The sequence below is a fragment of the Nipponia nippon genome, unplaced genomic scaffold (genome assembly GCF_047370975.1).
Source record: "Nipponia nippon isolate SJK-2023a ecotype South Korea unplaced genomic scaffold, ASM4737097v1 scaffold_13, whole genome shotgun sequence".
NCBI lineage: Eukaryota > Metazoa > Chordata > Aves > Pelecaniformes > Threskiornithidae > Nipponia > Nipponia nippon.
Genome location: NW_028262324.1, coordinates 15,307,692 through 15,333,493, shown reverse-complemented (window position 1 = coordinate 15,333,493; position 25,802 = coordinate 15,307,692). Strand labels below are relative to the sequence as shown.

At 47.8% G+C, this 25,802-nt stretch overlaps 1 long non-coding RNA gene across 3 annotated transcripts; it reads left to right on the top strand.

The window, feature by feature from the left end:
* Nucleotides 1-207: 207 nt before the first annotated feature.
* On the top strand, nucleotides 208-7,668 carry LOC148056562 (uncharacterized). 3 transcript variants are annotated; one of them, XR_015703028.1, is made up of 4 exons: nucleotides 208-340; nucleotides 3,977-4,836; nucleotides 5,287-5,365; nucleotides 5,776-7,668. It is a non-coding gene; the product is annotated as an uncharacterized LOC148056562 (long non-coding RNA). The 3 variants fall into 3 exon arrangements; XR_015703029.1 differs by having other exon boundaries at nucleotides 3,977-4,187; nucleotides 4,723-7,668; XR_015703027.1 differs by having other exon boundaries at nucleotides 3,977-5,365.
* The last annotated feature ends 18,134 nt before the right edge of the window (nucleotides 7,669-25,802 follow it).

Below are 25,802 nucleotides of genomic sequence, written 5' to 3'. Positions count from 1 at the left end.
AAATAACATTTCTGTAAAGCTACAGAAATAAATAACAAACCAACATGAATCTCATGTTCCTGTTTTAGACAGTAAGAAAGTCACTGGGTATTTCTTGAACAAAATTTGAAAGACCTGAAGCAGCTATTAAGGAAAAAAGGGTCAGCTGTGTGGAACCGGTTGGCGAATGAACAGGGAGGAAGGATCAGTCAGTCCCGCCTGTGCTCAATTCCTTGCTGCTCTTCGGAGTTGGTGAACCTGGAAATAATTATAATAAATGTGAAAACCTGATGCTGGGAAGGTGATGGGTTTGGTGGCCTGAGGAAATCTTCCATCCTTGGAGACTTTGCTCACCGCACAGGTACAATGTGGCTCTGGTGTGAGAAATGCGAGTATGGAAAAGCTACCTTTGCCTGAGCTATTTTTACGTGTATTGGCTTATGACTCTAATTCTACCTTAATTTTCCTTTGGCAATTCTTCATGCTTGGCATTTGATGTAGCAGGCGTGAGATGCTCTTTGGTGCAATTACAGCTATGAAGCAGGAACGGGCTGGAATACCTGATTTAAATTCCAAGCCTACTGTGAGACAGATGAAAGCAGTCGCTTGGATAGCTGCCGGCTCCCAAGTTTTGTCTCTGCTATCAGTGCAGGATCGCAGATTTGCTCCTTGGCTGGTGATATTGCCACGCTCCCAGCTCAAGGCTGCCTTGTGGGGTGGGGTTTTTTTGGTTTTTTTTGTTTGTCTCTTTGTTTTTCTCCAGTCTTTCTGCTACTTGATCGCTGTTGAAAAGCATCAAGCGCTGTCGCTGAGCGAGGGACAGCTGGGTTGATGAAATGGGTGTTGTTTTGCTGTTGGGCAAGTGTCAATGGTGCCAGCTAGTGAAGCTGCATGGAGGTCACTTTGTTAGCTACCCGAGGGCAGGAGAAAGCCAGAAAGCCAGATGGGGAATGAGGTTGCTTAGTTCTGCTCTGAAGCTGAAAGGAAAATCTTCAACAGGCGATGTTTGGTGGACAATTACCTCCATGTTCAGTGCTCATCCCAGAGGAAATAATTTATAATTGAAATATGATTTGCAGCTTAACTAATGACAGACTGATTATAGCCTTTTGTTTGGCTTTCCCTGCTTATTTCATCCTTCACCTCTTTAAAAGGTCAGTAAGCAAGTTGGGTGACTTGCTCGCACTCCAGCTGTGCACACCAGCTCTCCTGCTTGGTCTGGGGGTGCTCCCCAGCCTTCCTCCTCCTCCTCCAGCTGCTGCAAGAGGGACTCGGCTCCTGGCAGGACCAGATGTGCTTCTGGAAGCCTTCAGCATCTCTGCTGCTGTCTCACCATAGCATGTCTCCTTTCACTAAATATATAGTTAGGGCTTATCCACGTGGTTGTTAAGAAAACTAGGGATGGAAGAGGTAAATAAAAAAAGAAAAAACCCTCTCATAGGCAGTATGTAGGAATTCTGGCCTGAAGTCCAGCCATCTGGCCAGCATTAACGACATCTCCCGTTGGTACCTGACATATACACGGGATCATCCTGCTGAGATCTCTCCATGCTGCGGGGACGCAACAACGTGAAACAGTTACGACTTAAAGCATTGCAAGAACGCGTGCCTGAGAGAGAAATAAGGATGCCACAAAACACACAGTGGAGAGACACCAACAAGAAGTTGTCACTCAAGGTTCTTCTCTAGAGTCTCGCCTGTTTTTCTAGCGTCTCAAGCTTCACAAGTGTTTAAGGCAGCAGCCAAGTGTATTTTTTTGCTGAAATCAGCAGGACTGAGGGAGTCCCCGAGATCATCCCAGGATGACCCACACCTCTTCTCAAGTCGGAGGTGCTGCCCTACAGGGGAATTCCCCCTCCAAGGGCAATACACCTCCTGTTTTTCTCCAATAGTTCTTATTTCATATTGCCCTGAAAAACAAAGCAATGAATCCACAAAATGACTCACCGAAGTGAGGGCAGGTCAAATTACATGCTATCGTATGCCTTGCTGAGATGTTTTGAATTAACAGCATTAGCTAATTGGGCAAGCTCTCTGCTCTGTCCTGCAATTACCAGCCCCAGGCGCTGGCAGGTGGGAGCAGCCTGCAGGATATGTCCTGCTCCGAGGCCGGAGGAGCCTTGGAAGTGATGATGAGAGGTTCCCAGCAGACATTAATGTCTGTGCAGGTCACAAGGAGTCCTTGTTTAAAAAAGGCAAAACAACAAAAAAATAAAACTGGTTTCCATCTGCATGGGGAAGAGCAGATATTCAATTAAGGTTCTAATCTCTATGTGCAATTACCGTGGTGAAAGCAAACTGCCTGGTTATCTGTAAGTGTTGATAACTCGTCTTGCACCTCGCAAGCAAATTGCCAGAACTGGGGAAATTGTAAAAGCCAACGCATCGGGTCCGCAGCTGTGAGCGTGAGCCGTGCTGTCCTGAGCTCAGCTTTAATCACGCGTTGGGGCTGCTGCCTGCGCCGTGGCTTCACCCGGGGCCCTCTCTGGATGCCTCCAAGTGGAGTGAATCCCGATCAAAGCATGTGGTTTCCGTGCGGAGGAAGGCAGGGCTGTCCGGCACAGACACGGGATGGAGGGATGAGCGTGGCAGAGCCTCCTGGACCTGCTGCATCTCGCTGCGTGCCTCTGGCTTGGGTCAGTCGGGACCATCAGGGTGAACTGATGGAGGAGAAGTGTTTTGGGACACTTAGTGAATGGCATGAATGAGCAGAAGAAATGAGTTGTGCTTCTGTAGGAGCCATATCTGAGACACGGCACAGCTTTCTGCAGCAGGGCTTGAATTAAGAGGGCGCCTCCCTGCATATCTCAATGTGAAATTGCCTTCTTGAATGGCTGTGTCTGCCCTGAGTGGAGCCCTGAGCCCTGTCTAAGCCTGGGGAAGGGGTCAGAAGGAGGGTGGGAGGGGAGGAGGAGGAGGGTGGTCCATGGGGGCTCGTGGCTGCCTGTGCTGCCAGGCTCTCCCCAGCGCGGCGGAGGGAGGAGGCTGTGCAGGGAATTCAGTGCCTCATCTGCCCTTACGTGGTTTCCTCTGTGCTATCCTTTGTGCCGATGGCTGGTGCTGGGATGTAACTCGTCCCGGTGCGGCTCTGTCTCGGAAGCTCCCAGCCTCTAATGAGAACCTCAGGCTGCAGAGGTGCCAATTAGGGGCTATTTATAGAAGGCTGTTCCCCTGCTCAGATCCATGGGGAATTGCTGCACTTTACCAGCGTCTCTGAGGAGGGTGGGAACAAAGCTCGAGGGGACCACAAAGAGGTGGGAGTCACCGAGTTCACTGTCTTTCATGGAGGCAGTTACTCCATGAGACCATCAAGGGATGAAGGAAAGTCCTGCTGAGGTCCTGGTGACTTGCTTGGAAGCACAAGAAAGCTCTTGAACCTCACTGAATCAACGAGCAACTTGTCCCGTTTCCTTCTTGCCCATGAACAGGAGGCGAAACCTCCTTTGCCCTCTGTCCTGGCTGAGCAAGGCTGTGAGGCAGCTTGGATGGGGGCTTGCTGGAGCTCCCAGCCCTGCAAGCACATCCAGCCCAGGCAATTTATTATTATTAGTATAACAACTGAAAAACAAGCTGGTGAAACTCCCCAGGAAGGACATTTACCTCCTTGGCAACAGATGGAGAAGGGATTAGCCTTGTCTGTCTGTTCTGCTGCTCGTCTCTGGTGAAGGAGCCGGGGTTGGAAGAACGGCTGTGCTTTGTGGGGTGGCTCTTTGGGAGAAAGACAGCTGGAAAAATTTCCCCTAAGTGGATGGGGTCCTGGTCTGGACCTTCTGGATTTAATCCCAGTCTGGCAGCGCTGGAGGGACGGATCCTGCTTGAGCAGGACTGCATCCTGTGGTGTGGTGCTGGACCATGGGGCAGCCCTGGGATCAGGGTAGGAGCTTGTGAAAATGGGTCCGTGCTCTTCTGCGCTGGCCTCTTCTCTAAAACTGGCTGGTGATGGGGAGCGTCCTCTGTTCCTGCTTGTATATAACAAAATATTCCTATGTTATTACAGGTGCTTTTTTCCAATTGCTCTTCACTGAAGAAAGCGGTTTCGTCCCTCTCCATGGTGACTATGACATACCGTGAGCTGCTATGAAAACAAGTTGTGTTCTGTGGCAAATCAGTTCTCCCATGTCCTTCTCCCACCTGCAGCAGCTCTGCAAGTGTGCATGGGCCTGGCGAGGAAAGCAAGACATCGGCCAGACAGTCCCACATGGAGACAGGTGCAATGCCAGAGCAGTGAGAAACAAAAATGTACCTTTTTTTCATGATACGTCCCCGTTTGTGTACAGTGGTGAAGAGCTGACAAAGTGGGCAGAGTGGGAAGCGGGGTTAGAGGAGGCTGGTGGGCTCCTCTGCTGAGCATCACCAGCACCCCGGCCTGGGCGGGTTATTCCTGACATGTTTCTGGGCTTTCATTCAATTTGCAAATTAAGTTTACCGTTCTCAATTGCATGAAGTGAATCTGGCATGTACCTGTGACTGAGACCGGGGTAACGTCCAGATACGGAGGGAATTGCAATGAAATTGTGAAATCCCTTAAGCTTATTAGTGAGTAATGGTGTCGGCTTTCAGCGCGGCGGAGTTGGAGTAGCAACAGCATTTTAATTTTCCTAAAAGGTCCATGTAACACAATGCCTGGCTTGCTTAGTACAGGACAAATGACAGATAACTCCTTGCCAAGGAAAGCTTAAAGTTGTTTTCCAACAAATTGACTTTTTTCTTCATTATTTCTTAGACTCTTATCTCTGATTCCAGGCTAAGGGATGCTAAACTTGAAATATTTGAAACATTAAAAGTTGCGAGACGCAGTCAGAAACGGTCCCAAGACATGAGGTGCGGACAGTCGTGTGTGTCTGCAGGAGTTTTATGGTAATCGGGGGAGAAATCAGCTGAAATAAACTTTATTGGCGCGTTGCTGCGTGGCCTTCCCATGGAAGCTGTGTTATGAATCAAAAGAGCAATGAAAATTTCAATGTCCCCTCCAGGTCCCGTAAAATGACAGCAAACGCTTTGGGTCTCGCTATCCCAGGCTGCAAAGTGCCTTTCTCTTGCTGAGCTATCACGGCTATAGCAATGCTCCTGCCACAAAGTTTGGATCATTTTGGGGTTGGGTGGGAGACTTTATGGTGAGAATCACATGTGTCCCAGCAGTCCTTCTCCAGTTTTGAGCAATTTTAAATTTTTGTGGGTTTGCTGGAAACATCCCAGCCTACCAGCTCTGCCCTCATCTGATGCATTTGTGATCTGAGGCAGCACAGGGCAAGCTGCAAATTTCACCAGTATGTGAAGGATTCAGATTTTCCGTTGTCAAAACTGCAGGAGCTCGGGCTCAGCCTTCGATTTCTGTGAACGCTCCTGCCAGGAACAGAAAGGCCAAATGGAAATTGCGGCATGGGAGGTATTCGCTCTCCTGCATGCTTGCACCTGAGCTTCGTGAGTCAGGGGCTTGCCTTTCAAACCACAATAATAACCAAATAGCGTAAATACAGGTAGTTAAGCACTAGGGTTTGGCAGCTACCAGCAATAGCCTCATTTTTCTCGTTTATTAGGGGGACAGAGAGGGTGTAATTGGGAGTGCTGCTCCTGCTTCTCCCCTACGGTGCCTTTCACTTGGTGGATTATTAAACAATTCAAGGAGACCATGCACAAGCCATTTGTTTTGCTCTGTTTTTTCCACTCTTTTTATTTTGTTTAATTTTTTTTTTACGTGAGCCTTTGGGAACATAATGCTAAAAATGTTATTAAGAAGCCGTTGACCATACATGCCCTGCAGATTTTTCTGATAAAAGCCACTGCGTATTGCTTTAGAGAAAGGAAGATTGAGCACAGGCCAACTGAAAATATATTCCTGGGAAGAGTGGGTGAAGTTGCTGAAGAAAAGACCTTCAGTCTCTCGGTGATGTCCTTTGTCGCTGGCGTGATTGCTCGAGGTCTGCAGGGACACCAGGCTCCCGTGGAGAGCTGTGGCTTCATAGATGGCTCTTGTCTGCAGAAAGTGGAATTAGATGGGAACATTGTGGCCTCAAAGCTTTCTGAATAACTCCACGTATGCGCTGTGCTGCAAGATGGTGTGTGCAGGGCTCGTGTTGTGTTTGCCCCAGGGAAAGGGTGATAAATGGGAGACCTGCTCCGGAGGAGGGTGTTGAGGCAGATGCCAGCAGGCTGATGGGGATGAAGGCGACTGCAGCTGGATTAGGGGTAAAAGAGTAGCTAACCCTCATCTTCACAGGAAAGAGGCTGCGACATGGTGACCTGGGAACAAGGAGTCTGCAGTGTTGTCCATCTAGCAGAGATGTCCCCTTTCCACCTCCTTGCTGGGTCGCGGGTAGCTTGGCTTTCCTCCTTCAATGTGCCCAACCCAAATTTTTGATGCTGATGGGCAACCAAATAACTAACTACTGGTCGCTGTCCTGCCCTGGAAAGAGGTGCGCTTGGACCACTGATGAACAAGAGGCAGACTTGCACTGCACCTCCCAACCTCCGTAGCGTGGATCTGCTGACTGTCTGTGCGCAGGCACCCTCTCCGTGTTGCAGAGCTCTGCGGACGGAGCCCGTGGCGTGTTGTGAGTGTGGAGACCGCATTTTCTAATCAGATGCAGAGCCCTTGTCAGCCCAGAGCTGGTTGTTTAGCCCGTGCATTTAAAACAAACTGCTGCCAGTTTTAGTTCAAGGGCATTACCGTTCGCACATTTTAAGAGAAAAATCCTGCGTGATCCGCGCATTGAGTTTCTGCGGATGGAGTGATCTGTGCAACCACGTGGGCTGAGATGCGTTACCTGATCATTATAAAAATGTAACAGGAGCTGGACAAAAAAGCTCTGCTGCTCTTCCAGAGGGCTGCTGGATGTGATTCACCAGAGCCTGAAGTTGTTATTTTCCTCTCTGGCTGTAAATTGTTCTGAGTGACAGCGTTTGAAAGACACTACATCAAACTAAGTGGAATCAGATAGATAACAGGCCTTCCTGGGGAGCTGAAATTACTTGGCATTTGACTCTACAGCTCTCAAAACTCATGAGGCACCTTGCGTGCCCTGGGTACCAGCTCACCTGCTATGCCTCAGCACTAATCCAGTGCTATACCTTGGTCTGGACGTATTCCGGGGCAGCGTCACTGCAATGCTGTTACTTTTGGTGTGGTGTGGGGTGGTGATAGTCCCTCGATGCTGCAGCTGGTTGTGGGGATGCTTTTTCCCCCTCCTGCAGATGAGCTGTGCTGGAGGATGGAGCATACAATATTTTTGGGGAGAAGATGCGCAGATGCTACTCAGATAAGCACCCATGTGAAAAGCGGTGCCAATCCCGGCTCTGAAGTTGTCCTCCACTGCGGTGGGAGGGAGGTCGTTAACTCTGACTACAACATTTGCGATTCCGACAAGGCCTTTCATTTCCACCCTGGCTTCTGCTCTGCATATTTGATGCCATTCTCTAATGAGAGAGTGCAAATGTTAAGATGTTAGAATAATATTGCCCCAAGGTTCGTACACTAATGACAAGAATTATCACCATCTGAGTAGTTCAGGACTTAACAAAAGGTACAAAACAATTAAGCTGTGATTAACAGTCAAGTGTTTCTGTAATTACGGAGCTAGATTTTGTGATACTGTTTACTGCCTTTTCTAAAACAGAAGAAATCCAGTTGCAGACTGGTTTATTTAAAAAAAAAAAAAACAACAAAAAACAAACAAACAAAAAAAACCTAAAACCCAAAAAACCAAACCAAAACAAACCCCACTAGTGATACGTGGGAAAGCAGAGAGAGTGCTGTTGGCTCCTGAGAAGACCCAGCCCTGCGTTATGGTGTAGAACCCGGGGCTCCCAGCGGGATGTGGAGCCTCATTAATGCACATTGAAGAGACATTTGGTACCTTTAGGTGACAGATTTTGTTGTCGTGCCAGGGACTCCTAAATGGAAATAAAAGCATTAAAAGATGCTTTTTCTGAAGCCCAACATGGCAGAGCCTTGTAATCTCCCTGCTACCCGGCTCTTCTTGAGGCAGGATCCACCCCTCGGCACCTTTAAATGTAAAAGGATGAATTATTTTTGCATGGGAAAACATCTCACTGAACAGAAGAGAATGTAATTTCACTTTTTACATACAAAGACTTCTGAAAGCAGTTTTTAGAATGAAATAAGAGGGAGGGAATTAGATTAGGGTAGCGGGATAGAGAAATTAAAAGGTTTAGGCAAAAAGCATGATTTTCTGTGATGAGGGAGGAAGCGGCGTTGGAGGTCGGTTCTGCGCGGTGCTGGGAGGTGTCGCAACGTAAATGTACCGGAGGACGAGATCTGTTGCATCCATCTCACTTGTCAATCTATAAAGATCTATCAAACATATGGAAGAGGAAGCTGGGATAAATCACAAACAGTTTAATTACTTGGTAGTGCCATAAATATTTCCGCTAGCCTCCTGGGGATTAAAAAAGGTCTTGCTTTCTCTCTTGCCAGCAAGAAGATAAGAGGCTAAACAGGTTTTCCTAAGGCTGGAGCTCCAGCCCGGCTGGGTTGTGTCCGGGGAGAGGCGAGTCCCATGGGATGAAGGGGAGGTTGGCAGCTCGGCGGAGCTGTATCACTCCTGAGCCTTGCCTAAAAGCTCCTGAGGTCATTGCTAGGTTATTTATAAGCAATCAGAAATCAGGAGTGATTTGTTATTACTGAGACATGCTAATTCAGATTCTAGAGGGGATTCATTAGCTGAAATGGCTTTACTGTGTGCGAGTTGTTAACAGCCTTCTGGGTGCAATGCTTCTGGCTTCAGAGGGGTGTCCGATGGCTTTGGGAGCAGGTAGGAGCCCGAAATAGAAGCGCTCTGGTACCAACAATTATTTGATTCTTCCTTGCCATTTTTTTCTCCTAGATATCTTATCGTGGGGTCAACGATCCCAGCTCACCCTGGGGTCTCCCAGATGGCCCTTGAGGAGGGAATCCTCTCCCCAGAGGGGGTGATTCCTTTCCGTAGCCTAACCCTGTTCACACCATATTTTCTCCCGCCATGTTTTTTCCCTGCAGTGTCACCACAAGGCTGTGGGGCACTTCTTGCAGGAGACAGCACCACCAGTTAGGAACCAACTGCAAGGCAAGGAGAGAAAAATACATAAAGTAATAAAATACATAGGCAGCATGGCTACAAATGGTTTTGTTCCTCTTGGCAGAGGAGTTAACTGTTGAAGAAAATTGGGCAATTGGTGTTGCTGCCAGCTGTACAGTGCTTTTGGACGGACAAGGTGGCAGAGCTAATTTTCAACCCTGCTGGGATGGAGAGAGCTGTAAATTACGAAGGGTGGAAAATGCCACAATAGAGAGATGAATAGAGGAAAAAAGAATTGGTTTCTTCCCTTGAAAGATTTCTAGTGATATGAAAGAGACCTAGTTCTGCCCTAAAAAAGGACTAATGATCCTACTTGTATTTCACAAGTGCTCACTTACTGTTGGCTCAAATAAGTAGACACCCCTTATTGCTGATATACACTTGAGAAAGGAGAATAAAAACCCTCTGCCTTTATTTCCCCCCTTCCAGTTCCTTCCTGGTGTAGCTGGTTTCGCCGGCTCCTCCGTAGGATCAGCTCATTAATCAGCCACTGCTGCTCTTTCTGTAGGTCATTCGCAGAAAACCTCAAGGAGGAGCAAGGTGGGTATAAAACGGGGCTGTCAGGGGACAGCAGAGCAGGGGGGACATCGTCTCCCGTGGAGGTGGGACCTGCCAGGGTGTCCCAGCTCTGCCTGCCACATCTAGGGGCGCTTGCAGTACTTCTCTCCCTTATTGATTCCCTTGTGTCTAATAATAAGGTTGAGCTTCCCTTTGGTGGTGGATATTAGTGTAGGCTTCCTCCTCTATCCAAATGCCTATTTTTGTGAAACTTTTAGGAATTTGATATGCTGGAGGTTGTGGCTCTCGTTTCAGCTGAGGCTGACGTTGCGCCGTGTGTTGAGTTATGGAGTGCATGGAGCAGGTCGTGGGAAGCCTCTGCAGCTGCCGGCACCATTAACCTGTGCAAACGCTCCAGCGTGATGCCCTGTGGCACAGCCGGAGAAGCTCCGCCAGCTGAGCAGGCGCCGAGGGCTGGTGCCCCTGTCCCCGGGGCCGGATCAGGGAGCTGCCCTTGTCCCCGGGGCCGGTGGCCTGGAAACGAGCCGCCGCTTGCTGGCGTCTCTGAGCCTCCCCGGCTGCAGCATGGCTGGCTCTGACTGGCAGGGTGTCAGAAACACTCCTGCCTGCAAATAAAATCCCGCTCCATTTGACACTTTAAAAAACAAATGGGGGGAGAAACACATGTGAACAGAGAGCAACGCTGTCAGCACTGGTTTTTGTTTGGCGTGAGCCCTGCCCGGTGCACTTGGGTGACGAAGCATGCTGTGTTGCCTTTGCTTAATGTTTGCCAGGCTCTTTAGGAGATGAATTAACTCAGCACAGATATAATAATTCCAGCAGGATGATTGCTTCTGCGAGGCTCCGACTGAAATTTCCCTGATGCAAGGACTGCAGGGAGAGGGGATGGGGCAGGAGCGTGAAGGTGATGGACAGCCCATCGTGCTAACGAGCCTCCCAACGTCGAGGGAAGAGTTCAGCATTGCAGTTGGGCTGGCAGAGGGGGGTCTCATTTATTGCGATGGCTTTTGGCCCACGAACAGCCTCTGATATAAGCCCAGCTGGAAAGACAGATACCTGGGGACTTCTGCAGCAGAAATAATTTCCCAGCCTTGGGATGCTGTGGAAGCTGAAGCAGCGTTTGCTACTCTGAAGCCTTCGCTGCCCCATTTCCAGGTGAGATTATTCCCAGCTTTGTGCCAATCCTGGATTATGGCTTGGGGGGCATGTGCTGAAAGGGGGTGGATCCAGCTTGGACATCACTAACAGAAAAGTTTGCTCGCTTTGGTAGAACTAGGGTATTTGTTTTGTGAGACATCCAATCTGGTTTTAGAATCGTAAAATGTTCATGAATATGCCATCTCTCTCCATGACTTGTTTTGGTGTTGAATTATCTTGAATGTGAATAAAACCTTGGTCTGTGTCCGCTCTGACTGTGCCAGTGCTCAGACTGCAGGTCTGAAAAGGCTTTGCCGGACTGTTCTTGCATGGAAAGAAAAAGCATTGCAAAATGGGTCCATACTGTTCCTTTGGCACTGTGAGTAATTGCACAGTTGTGGTTCGCGCCCTCCTGTGCCGTTCCCACCCCCGAAATCAGAGGATGCCCCCAGGAGCTGCCGGTGGGAGTCCAGCACGCCGGGGGCTGGCGATCCCCCCTTGGGGCAGCGAGACCTTGATGGAGGTGGGAATCACAGTGACGATGTGTCCCGTAGGGACTCTTTCCTCCAGGAGCATCAGGAATGAAAAGCTACGTGGGAATGGAAAGCTCTTAAAATAATTGAAAAAATAGAAGTGAAACCCAGCAATCGGGCAGTTGGTGACCATCTACCAGGACACGGTGCAGCCTGGGAAGAGGCTCTGATTTACCCCGGTGGCTCCAGCTCAGCAGCAGCCAAGGGCATTTCTATTTAAACCCCCAGCACTTTGTTTCTTTCTTCCTTCTGCAGTGAGCTGAGCTGTTTACTGAGAAAAGAAATGTAATGTTTAAAAATATTACAGAATGGATGTGCTTTAAAGCAGGTGGTGAGAGATGTGCGCTGAGCGGAGAGGCGGCTCTGCAGCCGTCTGTCTCCGAGTGCCTGGAGCACGCACCCCTCCGGCGCAACGCCTGGCGGCTGCGGGCTGGCCAGCTCCTCCGGACACGGCTGCGGTTATCGCTGGAGGGGAGTACAAGGTTTGTTTATCTTTGGGTTTGCTATTTCAAAAGGAAGACAGAATAAATACCAGTCAACAAAGCTTTTACCTCTTTGCCTGTTGTGTAATGCAAGAGACCATTTGCGATTAATAAAAGCTGACCTCAACTCCAGAGAAGCCGGAATTAAATCCATGTGAATAATGGGTTATTTTCCTGCCTTTGTGGGTGGCTCTAGAAGGATCAAGTGCTAATTTCATTTGGGATTCATTTACAAAGATAGTTTTTTCTTAAGTTTAGGTTGCTTTTTCCTTTTGTAATATGAAAGAATACCCTCAGCGAGGAGATGGCTTCATAAGGCCACCATCTTGTGTCCATTACAAACCCTGCCGATGCAGAAAATACCCATCTGATGCTGGCAGGGTACTTGGGACACTTGCTGGAAGGATGTTGCTTTCCACATCTTGATATTTATTTTTCTGAAGGTGAGTTTAATGGACCGTTGGTGCGAGGGGTGGTGGGCACCGCACATCCCTGGCCTGACGAGTCCTGCGGATTTGCAAGACGCTGCTCTCCTTTCCTCTGGAGTAACCACCAGCCTCCCTGAGTGGGTTCAGCACCTTTTCCTCCCAAATGCTGCAAAGCAAAGCCCTGCTTTGGCAGCAGCGCGACCTACAAGTTTTGTCCTATCACCTCCTCACAGAAGATAAAAGCTAGAAAGCAAAATGTGTTTTGGGGTTCGATCCATATATATATTGGGTCTTCAGGTTCCTTTGGAGCATGACAATCCTTCCTGCTGCATTTCTGGCTCCAAACCTTCCACCAGTAATGTCAGCTTCCAGTACCTTGCACTGAAGGCCTTGCTGCAGGGTTAAAAAGTGTACTTGAAACAATTTTGTTGCAGGCAAGTTATTAAAGATCGAAGATGGTGGAAGATGCCTTGAAAACAGTGTGAATAGTTTAATATAGATATAAATATTAAAGTGCCAAGGGAAAGTATATAAGAAAGACAATCCCTGAATAGTATAAGGAGTAATAGGTAAATATTACATTTCAATAAAATCACTTCAAAGGATTCTGCCAAATTTAATTCAGACCTTACATTTAGGTATATGGGGAAATAATTGCTACCACTCATCAAAAAGAAAACTCTTATTTTTTCACTTTTTGCCTCTGAGTTTTTAAAAGTAACTTGGGAGTTACTTTTATGGATTTTATCCAGTTTACTTTACTGGGTGCTGAACACAAGGGAATAGCAGGTGGGTTTCAAAGGTGTTTTTGAAGCCATGATGCTGTCGGGGCTGTGCAGATGTGATCTTGATTCCCGTAACGCAGCGCAGGGGCTGTGCTGCTGCACCAAGCACACACGTTTTACCCTACCTGTGCGTTCGCACTAAGTCTGGTTTTCTGGAGCACGTAGCCCTGCCTAGTAAATAATTAGTTATTAAATTGTGCAGTTTCCTATTCTTTGGGTGGCCAATGGGGGTCAAGGATGTTGAAGCGAAAGAAGAAGGTCTCAGGAGGAGACTGGAAGGATGGCGGGATGGGAGCAAGGGGATTTCATTGCACGCAGGCCCTCCAGCAGGGAAGAGCTTTGCTGTAAGAGCATCGCTTCCCAAACCAGCACTTCGAGGGCAGATCCCTGAAGTCTGAAGCTGGGCACTTAAAAACCAGGGAATTGCAGAGTACCTGAGCTTTTCTAAATGGGTCATTTCTAACATCAATTTTAAAAGCAAATCTAATGGATGTCAGAGAAATAAAATACCCCAAGATGGGTAACGGCTCTGTGGATCGAACAGCCTTGCTCTGTGCATCTCCTGGGCCGGTCCCGCTGCTCCTGCAGAGCTCAGGCTGCCCAGCTGCGGCCCCTGCTTGGCTGAGGCTCCTTCTTTACTGGCGGAGGCTTTACCTGACCATTTTGAGAACTAGAGTGGTTTTTGCTTCATGTTTAGCAATCTCAACTTTTCCTTGTCTCCTGCCTAGAGCAGCAAACATTTATTCATTCCTGGGCTTTGACCTAATTCCTGGCCATAAATATTCAGTTTCTGCAAAGGAACAGAGTAGAGATGATAAAGCAGAAGCCCTGCTCAAATGACACAGATGTGAAACAGCCTTTAATTGATTTGCTTTTGTCAGACATAATTAAGTCCTACATTTCATTGCAGTCCTTGGCTCACGTTCAGATCTCAAGAAGTCTTTGGTGATAAGGAGTATTTTGGCTTCAAACGAGACTGACGGGTTCTTGCAGGAGCTTGCACAGGAGGCACGGCATTTTGTGTTGTATTGGCTGAAAGTAAAGCCATGAGGCACGGCCAAAACCCAGCTTTTTGATTGCAATGAAGTGCCAAGATGTCACTCCTCCTTCTGTGCATCTTGCTTGTGTATTCCTTCCACTTTTGTGAGCATCAGTTGCTTCGCAGTTTGTCAGCTCCGGGTGGGTTCAGCTGCCCACCCTATCTGTCAAAGCTCGAATGTTCTTGCTTAAGCACATGCTTAAATCTCACCTATATATATATTTTTTTTTTTTCCTGAATAAGGATGGGCTTCAACACATATCCAAGCGCTTCATTGAACTGAGGCCCCAGGGCCCCGTGCTGTGTCCGCAAAGCCCATGCCAGCACACCCATTATATTTTGCTGGGAACAGTATCAGGAATTTAGATTCCTTTATGCTGCTCATTGTCCTCCAGAAATAAGCAGCGCCTTTTCCCTGACGTGTGAAAGAAAAAAAGCAATTTTGCAATATAATGAAGGAGCTGGGTCAATGGTTTGAGTGGCAAAACCCAAACCAGTCCGTATTATATTCTCTTAGCTGTGAAGCAGGGTCCTGCTGGAGCTGCCTTGAAAGGCAGGTGGTGAGTCTGTACGGGGAGTATTTGGGCCATCTTCGTTAAGAAGCTGAAGATATCCAGGGAGCTTTAGAAGTGAAGGCTCCTGTAAGGTTTTCATACCTCCTGGCAAAGGAAAAGGACTTGAAAACTTTCCTTTGCCTTGCTCTCTTTCTGTCTATTGTATTATTTAATCTTACCTTAGCTCAGTGGAGTTCTTATGTGCTGAAAGGAAATGAAATCTCTGCTGTGTTATTATTGCTCTCTGCTTAGATAAATAATATTGTCCTGAATTCACGGTATTGCACACGAGCTTTTACCTTCCAGATGTGCTGCTCTGGGGAAGCGTGGCTTTAATGGGCCCGAAATGCTCAGAAGTGTTGCAGAAAAATCTTTAAATCTGCACCTTTGGAGCTGAACCCTTTAATAAGTAAACAAAGCTACTGGGTGTTTTGGGTGAGAAGGACTCCAGGAGTTGTCACCTACCTGGAATGCCACAGCAAAAGGTGAGTTTTGATTCAGTGGGGTTTTAACAGAGATACTTTGTCTTGCTTTTTGTCTGCTGGGCTGAAAAAGCCCTTTTCTGAAGGAAATGTGGGTTGAATCACCAATTCACTGACAGAGGTAATGCCTGGACATGCAGAGACTTTGAGTTTCACATAGCCCAAAGGATGGCTCGGTTGCTTTGAAAGCAGATATATCACTAGCTGTGGTATGAAATGTTCTCGTAGGACAGTTTCCCTTGGCCCCCAAAATGAGGACAACAGAGAGAGGCAAGCATGAGCCGAGCTTCCCAAGGCGTTGCTCATTGGGGATGATGCTTGTAGTCCAGCAAGTCTGGGAGATCTCTGATACGTGGGAGGATGGATGGGAGGAAGGACATGGAAGCAAGGATAGGAGATTTGGGGGAGCCTTGGACATGCCGAAGATTAGGAGGGAGCTCAGACTGCAGTGTGGATGGTTGCCCTAACACTGAGCCTAGAAGAACTTGAGGATGCAGGGAGAGGGAGCTTGGTTTGGTGTTTGATTGTTGTGGGTAGCTGTGGACTCTGCCTGCTGGTGACCAGCACTGCGATGGCCACATGCCCTCTACAGAGGTCAGGAAGGAGACTTGACACGGTGGCTATCAGCACCCGTGGTGCAGTTTTTCAACTGACCGCTGTGACTGGACCATTTCTGTTTCAGGACATCCTTCTCCTGGGGCCCTGCTAGGATCTGAGAGCAGATTCAGATGACAAACTCTCCCTGTGATCTCTGTTTCAGCCTTGCCCTCCTGATGGCTGGCTGCCGACACTCAGGTCCTGTGCAGGTCCTTTGAAACGCGCTGAGAGGTCGGTTGTGTGCGTTGACTCTTTCATCTCTTGCTGCAGAGGGCTGTTTCATGCTCTTATGAGACTTCTTTGCTGCTTTTAAGTTGCCTGCAATCTCCAGACTGGTTAGGACCTCAGGAAAGTGTGGAAAAGGATGAGTCTAATTACTTTTTTATTAATTGTAGAAAAAAGAATATATTCTTTGGAGAGAGAATGTTATTTTCCATCAAGAATTTCGTTATTCAGATTTAATTTCTGTCCAGGGAGGAAATTAGAAGTGGCTTAAGACAAGCAGATAGGTGCAGAAACCTAGAGAGATCCAATTGCTGTAAATAACCGCTTCCTCAGAAATGTGATGGGAAATGCTGGGAAGCTGAAAATTTGGGAATCACCTGCCTGGGAAGGGAGATTGCCATCTCCACGAGCAGGGATTGCTTTTGCCCGTAGCTCTGTGAGATCTCTTGCTTCACGCTGGAGGAGTGAAGAATGAGCGTGGATGAGTGCGTTACTGAACGAACCCCCGGGAGGTGGGAGAGGGGTCCTTTGCCCGAGGGGATGCTGCATTGCGGAGCGGGGTGGGCTCTGCTGTTCCAGCTGATGATCTGCAGGAAGAAAACCGCTGTCATTGTGGGGGCACTGAGGGTGACTTCTGCTGGAAGTCCCGTGCAGCCAGTAATTAAAACACCGTAAAGGTTTCTCATAATGACAGCTAATAATTTTCTAACACAAAAGGTATTTTGACCAAAACAAACCCCAGGCCTATTCTGCACCTGGTTGCTGGACAGGAATTTTGTGGTTGCCTAGGAACCGGTGATCAGAGCCTGATTACATCCAATACGGGCTGACAAAGGGCATTTTCATCAATATCATCATTGTTTACGGCCATATGGTCCTACGGCAGCTTCCGAAGGGCTGACTCTCCAGAGCTGGGGAAAACTGTGCTTGGAGTTGTCTGGCAGCTAAAATATGGGCAGAAAAGGGTGAATGAACGTTGGGAATTTTTAGGTAGAGATCATCACGTGGACAAGCCCCTGGATTTCATCGTAAAGAGATGTTGGCTTTGCCTTGAAGATTTCCCAGATTCAGGAGCCAAGTCAGAGCAAATATTAAAAAAAGAAAAAAGCAGTAGTTTGAAAAAGGATCTAGATAGCAAATGATGTGTATCAGAAATAATGAAGCTTAGCCAGCTGATGAGGGACAATTATTAAAAGAGCTTGAAATCTGTGGCTGTCAAGAGTTAGGACAAAAACTTTAAATACCTTTAAAAAGAAAAAAAAAGGTGCCAGCTGGTGGGTTCATCGCTGGATGACATGGTTCAATCAGTGCAATAATATCTGGTCAGTATTTCTTTGTGGCATTTGGAAAGACAAAATGATGTGCTTTATCTCCCTAATGGGAGATAAAATCTTTCCCGTTCCATCTCTAATCAGCAGGGTAGTAAATTATATCTGTGTTGTCAGGGGGTACACTTAGAAATCAGTGTTCATGTAACTTGTATTTGAGAGTCTCAGAAGAGCTGGCTTAGAAGATTGAGGTCTGCAGATGTTCATTTTTAATCAACGACGGAAAAGCTGGGAAAGGGCTAGTTTATATTTTAAAAAGGCTGTCATTACATCCCAGATAACTACAAGCTAGTAATCCTGGACAAAATAATGGTATAGGTGAAAGGGAATTCAAATGATGACGAATTAAAGTCTAGGAATAAAACTAATGGGTTTATGAAACATAGGTCTTTAGAAGAAGTCTGAATTCATTAGCTTAGTCATGGTTATTAGGTAGCTCTAATACGCCTAACGTTTTGCAAAGCATTTGACATAGTTTCACACAGCATTTGGATTAAGCCACCCGAGGAGGCACGCTGAGGTGGTGGTGGGAGCAGGTAGCTGGCAGGGCTGGGGGGTCGTTACCCCACGGTGGGAGCTTTGCTGGGGGACTGGCAGTGATGAGGGCTTGGCACGTGCCTCCATCAGGTCCAGCGCTGGCCTTTTCGGGACATAAAGCCTCTGGCTGTGCTATTTGTTACAGAAAGGAGCTTTTTCTTTTTTTTTGCTAGGATGCAGTGATCTGTAAAAATTATGGGTGAGGGTGTGATCCAATTGAAAGGAACATTTTTAAAAATAAAATAAAATAAAAATTAAAACATAGTAGTACAGCCTACCCAAGTGGCTGTACTCCATCCAAGAAGGCACTTGGGTAAGTTCTCAGCACTAGACTTAGCCCAGCTACAAACACATGGGTATTGTAGGATCCGTGTCCAGAGCTACCTTCTTTACATTGCCCAGAGTAGCACTGCAGACAGCATCTTCCAAAGCCAAGAAACAGGATTTTCAGCTTTCTGCCTTCCCAAAGATGCTGAGGGCTCCATGTAGACAAGAGGATCAGCTGAAACTGTCAGGGAGCTGGTGGGTCAGGAGATCTTTGGACTTGGATCAGAGCTGGGAAACCACTGCCTGGAGTGAGTCAGGTTGAGAGGAACGAGGTGTTTCCTTTGCTTTCCGCCTCACCATCTGTTTTCTGACACCTCAAGGACAGTGTTTGTGCATTGAAAGAAATGAGCTGCTGGAGCGTGCTGGACCGTGCTGGAATAGCCCTGCCCGGCCATCCCGATGGCTCTCTGGGGACTGAGACACGTGCCCACCGACTGGAATAAAGCCCTCCGGCTCCTGGGCCAGGGCTGTGCTGGGCAGCCTGGGCTTTGCCACGGGGGTGGCTTCCCCCTCCCCTCAGCCCTGCTGTGCTGATGCTCCTCGCAGCGCTCCTCTCGTGCGCACACGATTAACCAAACCTGAAGTTACTCTGCATGGGGTCGCTTTGACTCTGCAAAGGCAGGCTCAGTCCTGCTTTAGGGCCATACCTCCCTGTGCAATTCTGCCTTCTTAAGGACTGCTCCCAGCTGGGGGCTATTGGAAGCAGGGAGCGATGCTGCCCAAACCTCACTCTTCCTCCCAGCATCACCCTGGCTATTAGCAATAACCTACAAGCAAGCCATGAAGCCCCAGGAGAAACACAAATTCACCCCAAAACAGGACCCAAGCTATTAATTCTTCTCGTGTTTCTACTTCATTTCTAACATTCACTTGAAAGGACACAACGCTTCTGTGAAAGATATGCCAGGAGAGCCGATGAGCACAGGCAGAGCCTCTCGGAGTTGCTAGGTGACTGCTGCCTTCAGGGCACGATCCCCCAATACTGCCTGCTCCCAGGATGAGTAATGCATCTCGTTTGCATCCATTGGACAAAAATGCTGTCACTTGGGTCTTGCTGGTTGAGTCATTCCCACTGGGAGCAATGGGTTACGTGGGTGGCCAAGAGAGGCTCCTGCCACCCTGGAGGTGCTCAGCCCCCAGAGCAAACCTCTCCCACTGGGCTGGGGTTGGCCTCAGGGAGCATCCCAGTCACCTACCGCTCCACGGTCCCATGCCAAAGAGCTGCTCTTGGCACACCAGCACAGCAATAGCAACAAAAGGGTGTGCCTGTTGCCCAGTGCTCTTTACCTGATGATCAAAGACCTTGTCTGAATTTTTTTGGACTGTCTCTAGAGGGTAGAGAAGCCTTTCACATCCCGACTGTAGGGATGGAGAGAACAAGATACAGGGAGGAAGGCGACGTGACCTGTTCCAGGTGCAGCCAGGACTGGGATGCGGGCATTGACCTCTCTGGGTGTGCAAGCAAACGCTTGTGACGTTTCTGTGGACTTCCAAAGTTTTTAATTAATTTCTCAAGTTAAAGACAGTTATAGCATAACACAAAAAAGTTGTTTGTCTTATCTTCCGTCTGGTTTCGCATGTAAGACATGATTTCAGGTTAAATGTTTTGGCAGTGGACCAGTGATATTGAGGTGAATCGATGAACAAATCTTTTAAGGTCACTTCTTCCAAGAGGACAAACAAGAGATATTTTAGTGCATGGTAGGCAATGATTTTAATGCCTGAGTGCTCTCTCTTAAGAACATATTACAAAGTAAAGGGAAACTTGTTTTAGTGAATTTATTTGGCTAAGTTGAAAAAGTTATAAACCATCGTGTTTTCAAGCTGTTCCCCCTCATTTCTGGCATCAGAGGGCTGAAGTGGTGGTTGCAGTCACAGTGGTGGGATACAGCTCCCAGCACTTGTTGTACGGTGGCAGCATCCAGATGGCCAGTCGCAGGCCACACCGTGGCAGATGCTGCACAGACACAAACTGAACCGCGGGTCGTGCCTCGAAGAGTTCGCAATTAAAAGGAGAGGAGTGGGAGAGTGTGAGGAATCAGTGGCAAAATATGAGCCGTTATTTTCATCAATGGTATTGGACATGCTCATATCCAGTTGGGATTGGGAAGCTTTTATGAGGAACATGGAGTAACCACATATTAAGAGGTGAAGGAAAGATTTTTTTCCACCAGGATTTCGCTGTTGAAAAAAGCTGCTGCAGATGAGCCGGGAAACACGGTCTGGGAGCAGCGTGTGGGCAGCAAAGCGAGGACTGTCCTGTAGCAGGGCTCGGGGCGGGGGTTTCTTTCACAAAACATCAGGAGGTTTCGGAAGCCCTGGCTGAGCTGTTGATGTGATCTGCACAAAGGGCATAGCCTCATACAGCTAACAAGCTCCAGGGCAGCTCATCTGCCTTTGATTTGAGGCTTTTCTCCAAGCAGAGATGGTAAATTGTAGGCAAAAATAATTCCTGTCAAGGATCTAATGATGCTTCAAGTTTCTGCAACCTTTCACATAAACAGGGTAGAGCAGTGCAGTGAATTCTGTAAGAAATCTCTAAAAATGTGCAGTGAACATAATGAAGTAAAATTGATTTGTTGTTTTCTCTCAGGAAAAAAATACTGCACGAGGAGGCAAAAAGAAGACAGGCCAGAAAAATACAGCTGTGCTCTCAAAATGGGTCAGTCATAGGGACAGCATCTGTCTTCAGACATTAATGTTTTCATGTAAAAGAAAAGAAAAATTAGGAGCCGTATTTATGCAGCTGCATGTTGACATCTAAGGATGAAATCCTCCAAACAGCCCATCTAAATATTCAGCCCAAAGCCCCATAGATGCATGATCTGAAGAACAACCTTGAGACATGTGCACTGGCCTTGCTGAAAGACAGGAATTTGGAAAAGAGAGCATGAGTCTATGATTCAGAGCTGAGCGAGATTCACTTTACACATAAAAGACAAAACCAGGAGTTAACCAGAAAAAGAGACACGTAGCACATTTCAAGCGCGTAATGCCCTTGAGGGGATGGATTGCAAACTGAATGAAAGCAGCAGTGGCTCAGCTGGGTTGGGAAAAGCTCAGCGATGTTTCTCAGCAGGGCTGCGAGTAATGCGTGATCCCAGGAGAAATGATCTTGGGCATCTTCATCCCTCTCTGAATCCCTCGGTAGAGTCCCAGGTAAATTAGTACAACAGCCCTGCTCTTCTCCAGGGGTAAGTGAGCTCCCAGGGCAGCAAGTCAGAGCCGGTGGATGGGGCCAGGGCCATCAGTGGGTACATCCCACGGTCCTTAGCTGGGTCTAGCACAACGTGGCGGGGAACGGGTCTTTGCTTGCTCCTTTGTGGCCTGTGCAAAGGCACTGGCTGGAGTTGGGTTCTGCCCTTGCAAAATTTCAAGGGAGCTCCAAGGCTTGGACCAAGCCAGCTTCTTATTGCAGGCTTCGGGATGTCCCAGGGGGTGAGCCTGAACCAGCGTGAGGGCCGGCAGTTGTGCGTGGCTGATGTTACTGATATACACACAGGGGCTTACCTGGACCCTGATGCCCCTGAGGCTTTTGCTGTTTCTACAGGGTTGTACAACTGGTTGCGTTTCATCCCAGACGTGAAGCTTTGCCACAGCAGGGAGCAGGCTTCACTGGGCATCTGCAGAGAGCTGCACCCTTCTGAAGATGCTGCTTGGAGCCAGGCACAGCCCCTGCTCCCGGGACTGATCCACGGCCTGAGGAGTGACCTGGGAATAGAGAAGTGTGATTTCTTGAATGACTTCCTAAAGGCTTTCCCATGCTTTTTAAATATACCCCATCGTCTAGGGTGGTGATAAAGCAGAGATGTGGCTGGTGCTTTACTGCAGCCAGGGTGGAGGCTCGGCAGCGGCAAGGGTATTGCTGAGGATGAAAAAGGTCCTTGTGTCATTTTGGGGTGGGAGGAAGAGGATGGTGCTAGCAGACTCACATGGAGGGACTGGGAGAATGCTTCTGCCCAAAGCAAATGGTGGACTGCAAACAGGTTAGGAGAAAATGGATGAATGTAGGCTTGCAGGGGAAAGAAGTTGGAAGTCACTGCTGTGCGTGTTTATGGCAGTGCTAGCAGGGCTCACGTTCATAGCAGCACGTGTTTACTGCCGGCTTCTGCAGCTGCCATAAGCAGTTTCAGTGTGCCCGAATTCACGGCTGGCTCTTGAGAGCCCTTCGCTGCATCGCATGGGCACGGGCGTGCTCCGAGAGCGGGCAGCTGCCAGCCTCGCTTCTCAAGGGCCGAGAGAAGCTTCGGAGAGCTTCACGTGCCCGCTCCAATTCCCCCGTTAGGTTTTGCTGTGTCTTGTTGTTAAGGAGCAAAAAACCCAACAGCCCCCCAGCTAACTAGGAAATGATTTTTCAACACTCTCCTTGAGGACGGCAGCTGCACCTGGTATTTCTTAGAATGAAAGCAAATATTTTCCTTTCTTTCTTTGTTTCTTCCTTTTTCCTAGAAATTAATTTTCAGTCACGCCATCTGGTTGCCAGAGGTGACATTTGCCGCAGCTGAGGTAGCCGATGTCATGGGAGGACGCCGTGGAGGACTTTGGAGCTTTTCTGTTTCACATTTCTTTTGTTTATTTCCCATCAAGGTCACCGTGTCTCTTACCTAGGGTTTGGCTCTTTAGCTGGAGCTTTCAAGAAAATGTTAGTGGCATCATTTATTTCTGGGAAAAATACCGTGCAAGGTTGACTGAAACTGCATGAAAATTTAGATGAAATTCATCTAGGATTGAGCTAGAAATTAAAAGGGGATATGAAAGTTTGCTTTGATCTTGTGATCTTTGTTCTGTTTGGATCCTCATGTTGCACGTGTTTTTGGGGAAAGCACTGCACGTCAACTGAACTAAATCCTCTGGGGAAGGAAAGTAAGAGGAACTAAAATCTTTTTACAAGAATATTAATCAAGCAAAACTTTTAAGCCCAGTACATTTCCATGCTGGAAATAAAGGCATCCCACAGAACCTAAACTACCAGATTTTACTGTTAGTTTTATGTGGAAGGCACCCGGGTACGGTGGTGGACTTCCCTAGAAGAGGACATATGGGATTTGTGCAGGCAAAGCAATGAGGGATGCAGGGACTAAAACAGCCCCTGTACAAATCCATCAGATCCAGCAGGACTGGATGAAAACGTGTGTGCATATACTCTCTGCATACCCACTGGTGTGCACAAGCTTTGCATGCTCAGATCAATGTGTTGCAGCCCCCAGTTCCCAATTTACACGCAGTGTAGCAAATATAATACAGAAACTGGGGTGTTGTGGAGCCACTGGCCGATTTGCTTGTGTCCGCTTCCATGCACTCCTGGATGTTTGGGTCTTGGTCCCCGCGGTGAGTGGGGCAGGACTGAAGGTGTCAAACTCTTCCCTTGAAATACTGAAGATTATTGTTTCCCCTTCAGCTACTGAAGTTTGGCAACACTTGCAAATGTCATTGCCTGTCAGAAAGATCTTTTGCATTTCCCATCCCCTGGAGTGGAGGCTGCCTATCAAGTGTCTCTTCTCCACAGTTTAATGTTTCTGGTAAAACTACTGATTTGATTTTTAGATTTTGTCTGAACAGAATTAGCACATATCACATGCTTGAGCTGCCAGTTAAAGGAAAAGCCAAGGAATGGTCAGGGGAATAAAACAAGTTATCCCTCCTGGGGCTACATCGGTAGACCAACGCTAGAAGGCAAAAGCCATTTAGTCCATGGGATCCCGCTTTGCACATCACATGGATGGCAGTGACAGAAGGTGAATGAGAAGTAGGCATTGGGACAGGGTCTGCCCCAATGATAGGAGTGAATGTTTGCCGGGAGAGGGTGCCACCACATCGGCTGGGCTGTGCCTGCCCTTGGTGGCAGCTGGTGGGTATCAACTGGTGTGGAAATGGGGAGGATGAGGTGGTGGCTGGACATCTGGCTGGGGCTGGGACTGACCGGCTGTGTGCCATGGTTGGCTGGAGGTGGGAGGTGAGCAGGGGCTTCTGCAGGCATCTGGGCTCCCCCGCAGTGGTGGGGTGCTGGAGAAGGATGGTGGAGCACTGATGTCTCTCAGGGAACACTGGCAACAGCAAGGGATTCTGCTGATATTTAGTGATGACATCTCCATTTCTCCTTTTTATCTAATAAATATGATCTCTCTCACAGGCAGAGATCTCAGCTGAAACATTTAGATGCAGAATTGACTCAAGCACTAAAAGCAAAAAACAACCCAGAGAGGTGCATCTGCAGCACTGCTAACCCTCGCAATGTCCAAGCTTCAAGGGAAGACCATCAAGATGATTTGCCAGGGAGACTTGCAAATCAGCATGACTCCCGTAAACTGCTGCTGATGCATGCCTTGGAAAGGAAAAGCCATCTCTTCTTGCTTTAGACAGGGTCTTTTACTGCTCTACCTTATGTTTGCAGAGGAGTGCACTAGAAGTTAGGAAGATGCTGAACGTGAGCCTCCTCTCCCAACACAGCTGCTTCCCTCAATGTTCATTCCAACACCTGCAGACTTGCAAGGGGACACGTGGTGTCTGTCACGCCCCGGGAATGTCAGAGCGAGGTCAGGAAAGTGCAGCTCTGGGGCTTTGCAAGTGCTGTGAGAAGGTCAGCTCAAGGAAAACTTAGACCCCACTAACCTTCCAGTAGAGAAATATTCCTATTTTCTTTCAGGTGTCCTCACTCCATCCTAGGTGTGAAAAAGCCCATGTGTATTTGCTGGGATTGAAGAGCTGACTAGACAGTGAGAACAAAGCCATATGCTACATGTCATCATTTATATCCTACACTTTCTAAATCCCCCACCAAGATCACAGTATTTTTCTCACTTATGAATTTTATGGAAGGAAAATAAAAGCCTAATAGAAGGCAGAATGAACTCCATGGTTTCTGCTTCAGCATCACCTGCTGGTTCCCACGGGATTTGCAAACCCATGAAAGAGCTCAGGAGGTGCTGGGCAGGAGGTGCAAAGCAGCCCATTTTGCAGGCTTTGGGATTTTTAATGGGATGCATGGGAGCTGCTCTGTAATGGCTCACTACCTGAAGGCTTACATGAAGAAAACAAGGGCAAGGAGGACAGTAGGCTTGCTAAATCATTTAAATTTTACTGTCGTACTCTGAGATTCACAATGAAGAGGCAATAAAAGGCATCCTTGGGCAAAATTTAACAACCACCCTTGGTGACTGTGGCACTGAACTGCTTTAGTATCTAGTTTAAAATTAGTAGAAGCAACTCCAAGTATGTTGTAAAATCTAATCCATCTTGTCTGAAAGATCAAAGTCTGCAGGAAAGCACAAATCCAGACCTCCAAAAGTATAATTGCCCCTGAGCTCCGGGAGCAGTATGAAAAATGCCATTTCCCTTCTTTTTCCCTTTCCCTTTCCTCAGCCCTCATTCAGATTTTCATGACATCAATTGATGGCATGAGATGATGCTCCAGCTTGTAGGGTGATCTCATACAAAGATAAGATCTCAACTGAGCTTTATAATTCTTGGACATTTTTTTTTTTTTCATTTCAAGAACAGAGTTCTTGAAAACTCTGGGAGTGTTTTTTTGCTCTCGAGTCCGTCTTCTCACCTGGACTGACCCTCAATGCAGAATGGGGACCCAACCCACCTGCACCAAACCTCAGCCATGGGAAAACCTTAGGAAGAACTTGTAAAAACACCTTTCAGGAACAGCTAGTCCTGGGGAAATACTGGTATATGAACGTGCAGTGAAAGCTCAGGCAGCACGTGTTGCCTGACCCAGAAGTCATGAGACAGAGGGTGTCGGGGCAGGGAGGAAAAATTGCTCCCAGGATT